This window comes from Corvus brachyrhynchos, unplaced genomic scaffold, assembly GCF_000691975.1.
Source record: "Corvus brachyrhynchos isolate BGI_N302 unplaced genomic scaffold, ASM69197v1 scaffold14, whole genome shotgun sequence".
NCBI classification, from domain to species: domain Eukaryota; kingdom Metazoa; phylum Chordata; class Aves; order Passeriformes; family Corvidae; genus Corvus; species Corvus brachyrhynchos.
Genome location: NW_008239110.1, coordinates 13,592,776 through 13,607,928, shown reverse-complemented (window position 1 = coordinate 13,607,928; position 15,153 = coordinate 13,592,776). Strand labels below are relative to the sequence as shown.

Genomic DNA, 15,153 nt, shown 5'->3' with positions numbered 1-15,153 from the left:
CTTGTGTTTCCTTTAAAACAAAAGAAACATGAAATAGTATCTTGCCTGTAGCATTTTTTATCTCAACTTCTAAAATACTTTTTTTTCTTTAAAAATTGAAAGTTATACTGTGAGCAGTAGCAGTTCACATTTCCGTCTATTTCTATTTATTTACTTGTCATTGTCATTTGCATGAGAGCTATATCTTTACCCTGAGGATATTACACACTGCTGCTGCTTCATCATTCTGTACCATCTTCCGAACCCAGCCCAGCTTCACCCCTGGAGTAGAATGCAGGAGGAAATCATTATGGTGAAATCTGGCTTTAAGCCAGCTTTATGTTTTTCCCCTTCTGGGACCAACAAGAAAGTGGTTAGTTGAGAGCAGAAGTTTGAAAAGTCCTCAGTGAGTGCCTGTTTAAACCTCTGAAAATTAAAACCTGCTCCCTGGGAGAAAAGCAGAACTGGTGATCTCAATATCCTTGGCTCAGAGGGTGGGGAAGTGTGTGCGCTGTGTAAAGTGTCCTGCGCTGAGAGCTGCATCCAAAAGTTCTGAGAGTCAAAAGTGCTGAACCTGCTTTAGGAGCTGCACATCGTAGGAAATCTGAGGGAGATCTGCTACATGGATGGCAAGACAGCCCTCATGGGCATATGGCACCAAACCTGCAAGGCCTCAGGTTTGTGGCTGTGGCTGCAAAGTGGCTGCTGATCACTGAGACCACCAGTGTGCCCAGAGTAAAGTGGTCAAGTTGGGCAGCTGTTTTCTCAAGGATTTTTATAAAGTCAACACAGAGGCTACTTCAAAGGATTTCAGGCTTCACCCTGGAAGTTTTCTCTCAGGCCCCTGAAGAAGAGTCCACCTGCTGCTGTGAAGATCAGGCTCCTAATTTCATAACATACCCCTGCACAGTGTGGATTCTCCACCAACTTCAGCCACCCTGGAAGTGAACTTTTTCTGTTACAACTCACACTTAAATCCAGATGGATAAGTGGGATTGCTTCCTGGCACCATGGCAGCCAGGAGGATGTTCAGAGTTAAAATTATTTTGTAAAGGATCTTCTTTTAGCTTTTTCTGTTTTTCTCAAGATTTGGTTTACTTTCATTTGGAATAAATGGTATGGTTTTTTCTAGATGCTTAGGTGTTATATCCTGTCAGATGGAATGCAACTGGGTTTATTTAGCATTCTGCAGGCTGTGATATTCTCTCATTCAAACCACATACATTCATAAGCCTATGAAATTATTTCCTTACTTTGGAAAAAACTATTTTCTCCTAATTTCCCTGATAAATGCACAAGATGTCAAGAGACTGTTGCTTGAAAAAAAATATTTAAACACTAGTTGTTTACACAACATGGTGTATGCTTTTCTTCTGCTTGCTGACCCTGAATGCATATTCCCTGGAGGGCTGAGGCAAAAGATATATTCTTCAGACAAACAGAGAAAACAGAAACAGTCTTCATGAAGTGTTGGATAAGACCCTAAGTATTTCTAATCCTGTGTAATTGCTTGCATTTTCCCCATCTCCTTTCAAATTTCTCTCTTCTATGTGGTCTCTAGAGACAGTCATCAACAGCAATTTCTATTTTTGTTTTTGCTACTATTATTATTGCACCTTAAAAATATGAGATAGTCACTAGAGAGGATGTAAGAGAGGTCAAGGTTGAACCCATTTACGTTCACACTTTTAGTCTTAGTTTTTAAATATTTCTTGAGTATTCTTTTAAGTGTAGAAGACTCCTGTCTTCTAAGTCTCAGAAACATAATTATCTCCCTACAGATTCCCCAAAAGGAAAAAATCTCAAGAATCCAGAAAGCTTAAGAGAAAAAGGTAGGTGAAGAAGCTAAGAAACACAGATCTGAACATCGGAACTGTTATTCAGTCTAGAAACGGCTCTTGAGTAGGAATATAGAAGTGCAGAAAACCAAACCCATCCTTGTTCCTGTTTAGATTATTTTAGTCATGATATTGTTTTTAATAATATTTGTGCTGTACAGATGCCAGTAGGATCCCTAGAAATCATTTGGGCTTATTTTAAACGTGGATATTTGAATTTGCATCTTGGGAGAAATACTAGAATTTATTTTTATACAACTTTTGGATGTTAATCTATCAAAAATGAGTTGTCTAAATCCCATAGTGAGAACATTACTGAAGGGAACTAGACTAAATCTGGTCCATGTGGCTATATCTCAGGAATGTGGGTGTCTGAGAATGAAACCTGGCTCAGGCTACTGACAGATCAAAGTGTTTGACGGTGACTGATACGTCAAGATTTTTTCTTAATTTGTTGGCAACATGGGCACATATATCTCTGCCTCTAAGCTTTTCAGATGAAGGACCACTGCTAGCTGTTCACACGGGGGTCATGGATTGCTTGATAGCATCTATTTGGAGAAAACCCTATTTGTTGCAATGCGATGTGCATTGAACACTCTCTCTGGAGAGTACTGAAACAGCTGAAAAATTTAAAGGAGCCAGCAAAAGCTATCAGAACTGTGCCTGGTTCCTGAGCTGGAACAGCACACCTGAAGTCCAAATTGTTACCAAGTCCCATTTTTTTTGGAAGCTGGAGATATTCAATGCAGTCCAGATTATGGCTGCTGAATAGATACAGAGCAAAGTGACACACTTCTGTGAGGACTGTATTATTTGTGAAAACTCTAGGAAGTGAAGTCAGGACACCATTTGTGGCTGAGAGTTCTCCTCTATGCCACTGCTGTCAGTTCCCGTGTCTCACCCGGGCACCACAAGATGATAGTTTTCCTTTATTTGGGCTTAGCTAACTCCTGGAGGACTGGGGGGCTCTTGGGGGGCTTAGTTGGTTGGTTGGCTTGGTTTTTATGTCCTTGGGTAGCTGCCTTGTCAGTTACTAGAAAGAGAACTAAAATATCAGGGTTTTTTTTCTCATCTCTTTTAATACTTTGTCATAGACTGCAGAAAAAAAAATTAAAGGTACAATTAAGTCCTTGGACTATTCATTTTGACATAAGATATATGAATGTACATTTGAAGGATGAGCACTGCTCTTCTTTCATAGCCAGTGTGCCTGTGATTTTAAAAGGTTATATATAAGCAGGAAGTGAAATTCTGTTCACAGGCAATACCCGTATGGTTTCTTTGATATTAAAAGAATGACGGAGTCCTGAATGAGTAGCTGATCCTTTTGTCACTCCTGACAAAAAAAACCCCTCCCACTTACCTTCATCAGCAGCCTCTGGCTTTCAAGACCAGTATTCCTAATATTTCAATTGTATCAATATAGATTAATTTTTTATTGGGATTCAGCAAAAGAAAAAGTCATTGATGCCAACTGCTCTATAGAATTTCTTTTGTGTTTGTAAGTGATTCTTCATTGCCTGATTGAGAGAGGGCTCCACAGTTTCCTCAAAATGTGAAGAAACTAATGACATATTGAAGGCTTATTATTTTGCATATCCAAGACTAGAAAGATGAATGGATGACCTTGTTTTTTTGTCCTGTTCTTTATTTCCATGCTGTTAAATCCATTTAATTATCACATCTCTTTTGCTCTTCACATATCAAATTGTTTGACTTGCTTTCTTTTCAAGTGTCATCTTATTTCCCTAACCTGATTTGTGATAAATGTTTCTTTCTAGAGACTGGTAAAAGAAAAGATGTGAAGCCTCCAGCAGCCTTAAAGGAAAAAGGTAATGTCTTATCACTACGTGGCTGGCAAATAACAAGTCTTCTGCTGGTATCTCAGTGCAGTTTCAATATATTTTGAATTATAGGCAATTGGTGAAAAGGGACTAAACTTAGATTCTTCTCATTTAATAGATCTGTTATATTGAAAGGAGCAGTGTCTGACATGATTCAGAAATAATAAAGTTGTAACCCTTTTTATTGTGGTGTTCTTTAACTGCTGTCTGACCCGCACAACCAATATTGCAGTGGGAGTGCTGGCCTGTTCTGAGTGAATTAGTAACAGAGCTGCTACATGCACATGACAGACTGAAATGATAGGCAGCACAGGAATGAGTGCATAGTTTGACCTGCAGAAACTTTGACAACTAATTTAGAGGGAATTATTTTTGGTTTACTTTCAACCTTAGTTTGTGCCATTTATTAAATTAAATAGAAATTCTAATTCTTAACACATCTCTTTTACATATTTTGTTGATCTGCTGTTATGCACTTTTGTTACAGTACTAATGAGCACAGTGTATGTTTGTGTTGCTAACTTTCTCCTTTCATTTTTGTGTTTAATTTCTTTTTCAGACTCTTCAAAACAAAAAGAAATTAAGGCTTCAACTAATCCTAAGGAAAAAGGTAACAATCCCAAGTTGAACTGAGCCTTAGCATAAGATTCAGTTGAAAAAATAAATCCATTATGTAAGGATTCACAAATTAAATCCTAGTTTCTTTGGTTAGCTATTACTAAATAGCTTTGAATGGCACCCTTCACTGCGTGATATTCTTTTTATCTGGCTGAACAAATGACAGGTGCATATGGAGATATACAAGCAAGTTTTAGCAGTGGTATTTTATAGACTTTAAAGTCAAAAGGACTTATTTCCTTTTTTCTTGATTTTGTCTCATTTTATCTATATAAATTAGTCATTTCAGATTGCATTTTATTTCTTCTACATAGTATTTGATTGCATTTTTCTCTCTCTTCTTATATTGATATATCAGCACTAGCTATCAAATAAAAATCAATTACAATTTATAGCATCTCCCAAATACTAGGCATTTTTAGGCATTTTTAGGTAATTATAATTAGCCAACTATGTTCAGGTTTATTTATTCATATCAACTACATTCAAACAAAAGTTAGTTTTACTTTTACCCTATTTGCATATGGGTTAAATGCTACTTTTTCATTGCAAAACAATCTCTCAGGTTAAATGTGTAAATAATTTAACATGGATAAAAATACGTAGTATCTTGTTAGCTAATAACCGTCATATGAGTCATGGGAATGTAGTAGTCAATTTTAAAATCTTCCAGTCAGTTTTGAAAACTGTTCCAGATAATTGAATAATACTGCTTCTTGTCTTCAGATTTTCCCTAAGGAATACTAGAAATAATGAGGCAATATTTTCTCTGACAAAGTTATAAAAGACAGCATTTTCAAGTTTTTAAGTGCAGCTGTTTCACACACTGCACAGCAGAATAGCAGAAATCAGCTATTACTTTGCACAGTTGTATCATTCTGAACCAAAGTAAAGGCTTAAGTGCTGCCAGAAAAAAGTGCTATTGAGAGCAGCCCTATCAAGACAGGGTGCTGGTGAATGAGAGGCTGGACATGAGCCTTCAACATGCTCTTGCAGACAAGAAAGCCAATTGTATCCTGGGCAACATCCAAAACAGCACAGCCAGCAGGTCACAGGGAAGTGATTCTTCCCCTCTGCTCTGCTCTGGTGAGATCACACCTGGAGTGCTGCATCCAGCTCTGGGGTCCCCAGCACAGAAAGAACATGGACCTGTTGGAGCAAGTCCAGAGGGAGCAACCAAGATAATTAGATGGATGGAGCACCTCTCTTATGAGGAAAGGCTGAGAGAACTGGGAATGTTCAGCCTGGAGAAGAGATGGCTTTGGCCTGACCTAATTGCAGGCCTTATAGTACCTGAAGGGAGCCTACAAGGAAGAAGGAGTGAGACTATTTACAAGAACATGCAGTGACACGACAAGGGGGAATGGCCTCAAACTGAAAGAGAGTTAAGTTTAGATTAGAAATTGAAAGAATTTTTTTACTGTGAGGGTGGTGAATAGATTGCCCAGAAGTTGTGGATCCATCCCTGGAAATGTTCAAGGCCAGATTGGTTGGGGCTCTGAGCAATGTGGCCTAGTCGAAGGTGTCCCTGCTGCCATGGGAGGGGTGTTGGAACTAGGTTATCCTTAAGGTTTCTTCCAACAAAAACCATTCTATGATTTTATGAAAAGGAACTAGGGCTTAAATAGTCTGAAACTCCTTGTTGTAGTCAAAGCAGTCAAATGGAATTGTCAGTTCAAGGTCAAGGGCACTAGAAAAATAGGGACACAATATTGTACCATTCCATTTCATTTGCTTTAGTCAACAGGGAGCAACAACACTTCACAGAAAGAGTTGACAAGCATTGAAAGAGGCCATCCAGAGAAGTGGTGGAGTCATAATTCCTAGAAGTATTAAAAGAAAAATTATGGATAGGGTATTTGAGGGTATGGTTTAGCAGTAAAAATGGTGGTGGTGCTAGGCTGACACTTGGACTTGATCTTCAAGGTGTTTTACAACTTTAATTCTATGATTCCAAGTGTGGGCAGCTTTTTGCATATTGATTATTGGTTTAATAGAACTTGGGTTTTTATTTTAAGCTTGAGGCAAGCAAGGCCTATGGTCTTCCTGCTAGGTTCTTGCAAACATGTCTATGAAATATAGTCAGGTTAATGAGGAATTGAACATTAATTAGACCCTTAAGTATTTAACTATTGAGCTTACCATTGAGCTTCTTCTCTAATTCTTCTCATAAGTACTTCTGGATGGAAGATTGATTTAGTTAAATTTAAGTAATAATGAAAATAAAATGCTATTTACTTCAAAAGATCAAGTAATGTAGAGAAGAAGTACATGTCTGTGAAAGTGTTTTAATTGCAATGCTAATGAATTAGCTTCAGTAAAGTGTCAAACACCCACCCAACTACACAAAGAACAAGTATTTAAAAAGGACTTCATTAACTCAGTTTGATCAGACAGTGAAACAACTGGTGAATAACAGCTCCTGTCAAGTTCCAAAACTGAATTATTTCAAGAAAGGACATGTTTAATTAAACACTGTAGAATTTCACTGGCTGCACATAAAGTGGTTCATGCTCGGTATTTTTGAAAAGGAAAGTTAGTACCCAGAACTTTTAACCCTAGTATCTCACTTTTCTTTACAGTAAATTAAGTCTTCTTCCTGTAGTAGCTGATAGAACATATGTAAGATTTTTCTTATGTTTTAGCAGTAAAAAATACGTGCTATGTTTGGAAATGAACTTTCATGTCATGCAGATTTTTTCTACATGGCCTAACTTTTTTAACCTACAGATTAAAACACTGTAAGACATGTAAAAGTCTGTGTTGTCATGTTGTCTTACAGTCTTATAGTTTCCTGCTTGTCAAAACACAAGAGTGAAGATTTGAATGTTTAGTGTGAAGTATGCTGAGTTTAACTCCATTGCAGTACAAGGTCACATTAGAGACACCTATGATTGTTCTGTTAAAGAAGCTTGGGTGAAGTCTGAGCTAGAATTGATTGGTTTTATAGTAACAGCAGGATATCTGGATGAGCAATGCCATCATCTAGTGGAGTTTAATAGCACTGAGTTTGCACAGCCTTTACCAGCTTCCCAAGTGAGATAAGTACCACCCACTTCAGTTACTCCTAATGGATAGCATACAACCTTTTATGTCATCAGTGAAAGTACTTGATGCCTTGCACAGCTCACTGAGGACAAATGATACCCCACACCTGAGACAGCATTTCTCTTTGACTCTAGCTGACTCTATAAGAACTTAAAACATTTGGATTAGATGCTGTCAGACACACAATTAGGCCAACTGTGTATCTTAGTTCTGCCCAGTGAGCAGGACTACAGATCCTGCAAGATCCCTGAAGCAGGACTGCAACAGAAAAGTTGAGTAGCAAAGTTGAGCTTGAGTGGGAAGATCTCAGGTTGCATACTCTTGCATAGTGACACCACTTTTGTGTCAACAATAGGATTCAGTAATTTGCTAGTCATCAAAGTTCATGACACAGCAAACCTTACACAATCTTCCTTTGAAGGAAGTTCAGCTCAGTGGCTGCAGGTTTTTAAAAGTTGTTTCTGTCTTTTCTGTTTCATGTGACAGATATGCTATTTCTTAGCTTCTGGGATTCATACAAGTGCAACATTTCCAAAAGCAAATACAACTAACTCAGTGACACTGAATATCCACGACAAGACATTGACATTTTGTCAGAAGAGTGTAACCCCAATGTGTAAAGTGGCTTTAAGCATTCATGTGGGATGCTGCGCATCACTAACCCTCTCTTTCTTAACAATGATAAGTGACATGTCGCATACATCAGGCAGACAGTTTGAGAAAAGCCTCTCTGAGGAAAAGTATTCCAGAAATTTTGTGGCCATTGCCCCGTAACCAAGTGTGAGCAGGAGGTCACTTTTATGAGCACTTTTTTTTAGCCAACTGAGAGTACATGGGGTGCTTCCTCAGAGGACATCTCAGGTTAAACTAGCCAACCAAAAATGCCTTGAGATATAGCAGTGTTTTGATTAGCACTTGCTACTTTACAGAAATCTGTCAAGTCCAGTGTAAATTGCAGTCACAGAAGTGGCCTCAGTGTAACCCCTTTGTTATGATAAATACATTTCTGAAATGTGAAAATCAAATTCACACAAGCTCAATGTAGAACTATAACAGAAAATCCTGAATAACAGAGAACTAAAATTAAGGTAGATATATCTGGTGTACAAAAATTCCAATATCAGCCTGTTCAAATGGCCCACCCATTACAGAACATCCTTGTTTCACATTGTCAGTAAGAAATACTTCAAGAAAATATCAGAGCTTTAAAAGTCAGGCTAAGATAATGACACATATATAAGCAAGACTGAGTCATAACAGCAGGTATTAAATTCCCTTTTTAAGTCCACGCTTCTCTGTAAAAATTCTTCAATAGACATTAGAAAATAAGAGAAAAATAACAGAATGTTATGTATGTAACATACATAATGTGAATTAATATAATTTTAGAAAAGAAAGAAGTTAAAATTTTAATTCCAAAAAGTAGGTTACATAAAGATGAGGTATGTTTTATGACAAACTACAAACTATGAAGTTGTCCTCATGGCTTGATACTTTATTTTTTTATTACTTTTTCTTAAGGAAAATATTCAAGCTGAATAAGTAACATCTGCATATGTATGTAGAAATATACTCTTGGTAGTGAAAACAGGTTTGTAAATGAAAGTATGTCTACAGACATTTCAGGTATTTCCTAGGTGCACCCAGAACTCCATAATAGCATCCTGAAAAGTTCTCTGAATCACAAAATCACAGACTCACAGACTCATTTATGCTGGAAAAGACCTCCAAGGTTATTGAGTCCAACCTTAGACAGAACACCACATTGTCAACTAGACCATGGCACTAAGTGCCATGTCCAGTTGTTTCTTGAACACCTCCAGGGATGGTGACTCCAGTGCCCTGGGAAGGCCATTCTAATGCTTAGTAACCCATCCTGGGAGGAATTCCTCCTGATGTCCAATCTGAACCTCCCCCAGTGCAGCTTGAGGCTATGTCCTCTTCTCCTGTCACTGGTTGCCTGGGAGAAGAGACCAACCCCCCACCTCGTTACAACCTCCTTTCAGGCAGTTGTAGGGAGCAGTAAGGTCTCCCCTGAGTCTCCTTTTCTCCAGGCTAAACCCCAGCTCCCTTAGCCTCTCATAGGACTTGTCCTCCAGACCCTTCACCAGCTTCGTTGCCTTTCTCTGGACACACTCCAGCACTCTGGTATCCTCCTTGAAGTGAGGGGCCCAGAAGTGACTCTAACTTTTTATTTTTGCATGTTTATGCAACAAATTAAAATTCTTGATGTACAATATTATTGTTTCATATATTATTTTAGATCAGAAACAAGGATTCTCTCTGACTGGGACAATGTGCTTCTCATAAGCTGACAGAACCAGGTTTATTCTGTTTTATTGCCAATTTCTCATAAATTCATAGGATAGTTTAGATTAGGAAGGGTCATCTAGTTCTACCCTCCCTGGAATGGGCAGGGACACATCAAACATGACCAAGTTTCTTAAAGCCCCATCCAACCTGACTTTGAACACTTCCAGGGATGGGTCATCCACAATTTCTCTGGGCAGCTTATTCCAGAGCCTCACCACCCTCACAGTAAAAATATCTTCCTAATACCTTATCTAAACCTACTCCCTTTCAGACTGAAGTCCTTCCCCCTTGTTTATTCACTACATGTTCTTGTAAAGAGTGTTTCTCCATCTTTCTGGTGGGCTCCCTTCAGCTATTGGGAGGCCACCATAGGGTGTCCCCAAAACATTCTCTTTTCCAGGCCAAACAAAGCCAACTCTCTCAGCTTGTCTACATAGCACATGTGCTCCAACCTTCTGATCATATTCATGGATTCCTTTAGATTCACTGGAACTCTTCATGTCTTTCTCAAGTTGTGGGCCCCAGAACTGCACACAGCACTCTAGGAGGGGTCTGACCACCAGAGCAGAGTAGGACAGAATCTCCTCCCTCGCCCTGCTGGCCCAAGTGCTTTTGATGCAGCCCAGAACATGGTTGGCTTCCTGGGCTGCGAGTGCACATTGCTGGATCCTGTTGAGCTTCTTGTCCACCAACATCCCCAAATCTTTCTCCTTTGGACTGTTCTCAATCCATTCTCTCCCCAGCCTTTATTTGTGCTTGGGATTGCCCCAGTCCATGTGCAGGGCCTTGAACTTGGCTTTGTTGAACTTCATGAGGCTCACACAAGCTCACCTCTCAAGTGTGTCACAGTCTCTCTGGATTTATGGCCCCAGTTGCACCGGACCAGGCTCCACACACAGTTAAAGGGAACTTGCTCAGGATCGTTACCGCACTCTTGCCACCTCTACCAAGTGACTTTACAGAGAGAGGACTGTTGTGGTTTAGGAATGGTATTCCCCAGTTTAGTGTTCCCACTGGAACGCACTGCTCACTCACTTTCGCCTCACTCCTCCACTGTGGCATGCTGGAGAGGAGAATGAGAGACCCAAAAGGTACAGATGATGGGTTGAAATAAGAACAATTTGATGGAAACAGCAATGAAATAACACAATGAACAATAACAGCAACGATATTAATGGCAGACTGTACAAGAAGAAAAGCAAGCAATTCACGTATGAATGCTCCCTGCGGAAACCCCAGGCAATAATCAACCTTTCCCTCTGCCGCCTACCCAACCTGGGATCCGTCTCTACCTCCATCCCCAGAAAATGACACGAGGTGGTATAGAATTACTTCTGAGTCCTGGCTATGCTCCCTTCTGGCAACTGTAAAAATCAGCCCTGTCACAGCCGGATCCAGGGCATGGGGTTAATAATCCATGCAGTGTGAACGCTGATAATTCAATGCAGAATTTGCACACTTCCCTTCTAGGTAATGTCTTTGTGTTCTCATTAAGGCATTGTTGGCAATAAAGAGAAAAACACTGTAAACTTCTTGGGGGTTATCTAGTGAATAATTTTTCTTGTAGTAGGTCAGCAGCTATGTCCTACAAATTAAGGCAAAAGGGATAGGCAGGTTATAAGGGAGTTCAACTGTAACATCATTCTTGCCCACTAATGATAACATGCATGAATATAATTGAATAAGAGGTTATTTCTCCAAATCTGTTCATTAAAATCTGGACCAGAGGAGGAAAAGGGCAGGAAAGGTTTTTCATGCTACTGAATGAGAATCATTCTAAATAACAGATGCTTCAGCCAATTTAAAGGCTAAATTCTCCTCTCTGATGCTCACTATACTGGTTCTTTTAACTGTGGTTTCTTAATATGATTAAGATTTCACTTGAAATTCTGAATTCAAAAAAACTGAAAGAGAAAGAGAAAATATCTGCTAAGAAGGTCTGAGAGAGAAATCTCACTTTATATGGTTCTTAAATATTTTAAAACACTACCTTCTTCTCAAGCTATGAACAGATGGACAATTTATGGTGAGATGGGCAAAGACAGTATCAACTCAGTGAATGCCAGATGCTTTGCTGTAGCTGTCTACATGAGGTGGTTTTCACTTCAGCATAACAGCATGCATATGAACAGTTATCACAGAGTACCTGACACATGGGATGAGTTTGCATTTGATCTTGTTTCACCATAGCTTACATGCTTATAAAGAAAATAAATATAAGAACTTAGTCAAAACTTCGGTCACTTTCAGACAAAACAGTTACTGTGTCAGGGTAAATACACTTAAATTACTCCAGGGTTATTCATAAATTTAAAAATCTGTCAGAAATTTGGTGAATTCATAACTAAATTCAGAACAAAACCAAATATCTGGAAAAACACAGAGTTCCAGCCTACATCATATCTAGAAATGGAAACTCTATCTTAGTAATAAGGGTTTTCAATATATTAATAATGTAATAAGCACAGCATCTATTTAATGGTTTAAATAGACCTTCAGAAAGTTTCAGTGTAAGAATTACTGCAGAGGCCAAGTAGCTGCTGCCTAAGACCTACAGTATTAAAGAAAATAAATTTGGTTAGGAAGCAGAGAGCAATTGATTAATTTTCATCTTGCAGCTTGTTTACAGAATAATTGCTTATGATTCCATGTCTGGACTCATGTTATGTCCCTTAATTAAGAGAATAAGAGAGGAATAGTAATGTAATGAAAGTTTTGGATGACAAAATAAGTTAAATAATTCAGGTAGAAGGGGCTGTGATACATTGAATTTACAAGGTGAGCAGACAGAATGATGGCAAAGAAAAATAATGTCAATAAATAGAAGGCAATATGTAGTGGAGGGAAAATATTAAAGGAGGATTTATCTCTAAATTAACTATGTAAATTCAGGAAAGTACTTAAGTATTGCTACAGACAAGTCAGTGAAGAACTTTCTTCCGTATGCAAATGCATTAGGAAAAATGCATGTAATGTTCTAAAGCTATTGCATAAATCAAAGCTACATCTTGTCTAGAGCGTTGTATACAAAACCCTTATGTGATAATGTGGCACTGGAGTGGGCCAGGAAAAAGCAACAAAAGTCTCATATAAAGTGAAATAGGAAAGATTCAAGATTCCCTTTGAGATTAATTAGTATGATCATGATAAGACTGAAAATCACAAATCTAAGTCAAGGGCTCTTTAGAAATGACACAGAGGAACTGGATATCTTTAAGGAAATGTAGTTTTCATAATTAATTATTGCAAATTTAGAAAGAAAGTTAAACTTCATGTTTCAGGATGGAAACCAATTGCTTCTTATAAGAGAAAGGGAGAATTTGTAGAAGTCACTTCTATGACAGTATTCAGACTAAATATTTGTTTCTGGCTACTGCTAGGTCATGAATCTACATAGAAAGGACTACAGTTGAGTAGGAAACAGTGTTTTCAAGATTTTTGATGTTTTCAAGACATCTTTACGATTTTGGAAAGATTTGTGTTTGCTCAACAGCTCAGAAAAATGTCCTTTGAAAGCACCACCATGTATGAGATTAAAGGACTGCTGGTGATCCAGGTTCAAGTTTCTGATAAAAGTCCAAAACAATAGAGCAATCCTAAACCTGAATTTACTTTTCTTTTCCTCCTTGAAAATTCTTACTACATTTCCACAGTTTTTTGACCTTTCCACGACTGGAAATTTACCTTTATTTCCCCGCCCTACATAAAAAAGATTTGAGCAAGGTCTTCCATGGCTTGTAATGATTTTTTTAACCTATTCACAAAACCTAAAATATGAAAATGCTCATTTCTCGTTTCTGGAATAGTTGTCAATCTGTATTTTTAATGTCAGAATATGGTATGTATATTCTTGGAAAATGTATTTTGCTTTGAATATTATCTATATTAACTGAAAAAGTATGATTGGATTTGCATAGGCCTAGAAAAGACAGACTGTGATTTAAGGCTGCTAATATAGTCCTCTTTGAATAGTTTTTTGTATACAAATTTCTAATTCAAGAACCACAAGACAAGTCTCATCAGTACAGAGTAAAACAAACTGACTTAAGAATTTATTCTTTCTGCAAATAACCAAGGTAAAAAAGCAGATGGCTAAGATCATCTCCTGTATGGGAGCATCACATTTTCTAGTTCATCATTCTACTTTATTTCATGTCCTTGCCTCCCTAGCTACCATGTATTATTCAGCAGGTAATCTGTCTTTTTATCACCAGCAAACCAAATACAGCTTTGATGTACACATTAACTAGAAAACTGAAGTGATTGCAAAGAGTACTAGATCCTGGAAAACTTGTGCCAGTTTTTCACCAATTCTGGTCACGAAACCTTTTTTTCTTTCTTTGCTGCTGGGCACATTCTTGAGATGCTTGAAATTTATCTAATTCTCCAAGGAGACTTGGTGGTTGAAAACATGAAAAATCTTTGAAATCAGAATATTTTTGCTACAGGCCATTGATAAATAGCATTTTAGTAATTCAGGGTTTAATTGTTTCCTACTTGGTCTGTTCTATCCAAATGTACAAACAGTTTGAAGTAAAATGATTTCTCATTTTAAGAACACTGAAGAGACAGAGATCAGCACCCAAACTCAAAATGCAAACATCTGAAACTACTAGGGGGTGTCTCTGACCTCATGACCTTTGATTTCTGTCCTGTACCAGGGCACATTACCCAGTGAAGGGCAGAGTTATATTTCTGCTTGTTTCATTTCCAGTTCCAGTGCCACATCAGATCCATTCATACTGGCAGCCTGATGCTGAACACACTTTTCTGGGTAGTAAGAGCTCTGAATCTTAATTCCTCCCTCTTGTCTGCAACTGCTAGCCTAAGGCAGGGACTTACTGAGACCACTTCTAACAGTCATGTTTCAAAATAAAGTGACATCTCTAACTATATTTTTAGAAGTTTCAGTTCTATAAATGTAGTCTGGGGAATGGGTAGTGCATGGATTTTGAATGGATTTAAGTATAAGCTTGGCTCATCTCCATCAGAGTTGCAGCAGTCATCTGTAAATACAGGTAACTCTCATTTTAGCCACATCCCTTTTAGTCAAATTTTGTTATGATTTCACAATACCCATTGTAGATGTATGCAATGTTTTATTGGATTATGGGCTGAGTTTTAAGGGACTTTTATTCTGTCTCCAGAGTCTGAATATTGGGCACACAGTACAGCTTCCACTGAGAAACTAATTCCAAGCTTTTTAAATTTGGTTTAATTTTTAAAGTATCAGTTTTCTTCCAGTCTCTTTCCCATTTTCCTTCACACAAAACCCATGCTATGGGATTTAGAGGTGAGCTGGATAATCAGGTCTTGTAAATACTGATGTTAGGCAGAGGCTTAGAAACATCAGTCAGTTTTTCACTTCTTATTTTATACATATCTTTAAGAATACAATTTCTACTAGCAAAAAAGACATATTTCTCTTAAACTGACTATGTTTCATAACCTTTCGCTGTACTCCTCTTACCCCTTTATGCCTTGCCATTTCAATCTATCCTCCTCCTTCA

General features: G+C 38.1%; 1 protein-coding gene across 1 annotated transcript in view; it reads left to right on the top strand.

Annotated features, from left to right (window-relative positions):
* Nucleotides 1-1,781: 1,781 nt before the first annotated feature.
* The window catches only part of LOC108447979 (RNA-directed DNA polymerase from mobile element jockey-like), a 69,253-nt gene continuing 55,881 nt past the window's right edge, over nt 1,782-15,153 (top strand). The window contains exons 1-3 of the mRNA XM_017739415.1: nt 1,782-1,811; nt 3,602-3,652; nt 4,224-4,274. The gene's annotated coding sequence lies outside the window, so the exon portion shown is untranslated. The remainder of the gene's footprint in view (nt 1,812-3,601; nt 3,653-4,223; nt 4,275-15,153) is intronic.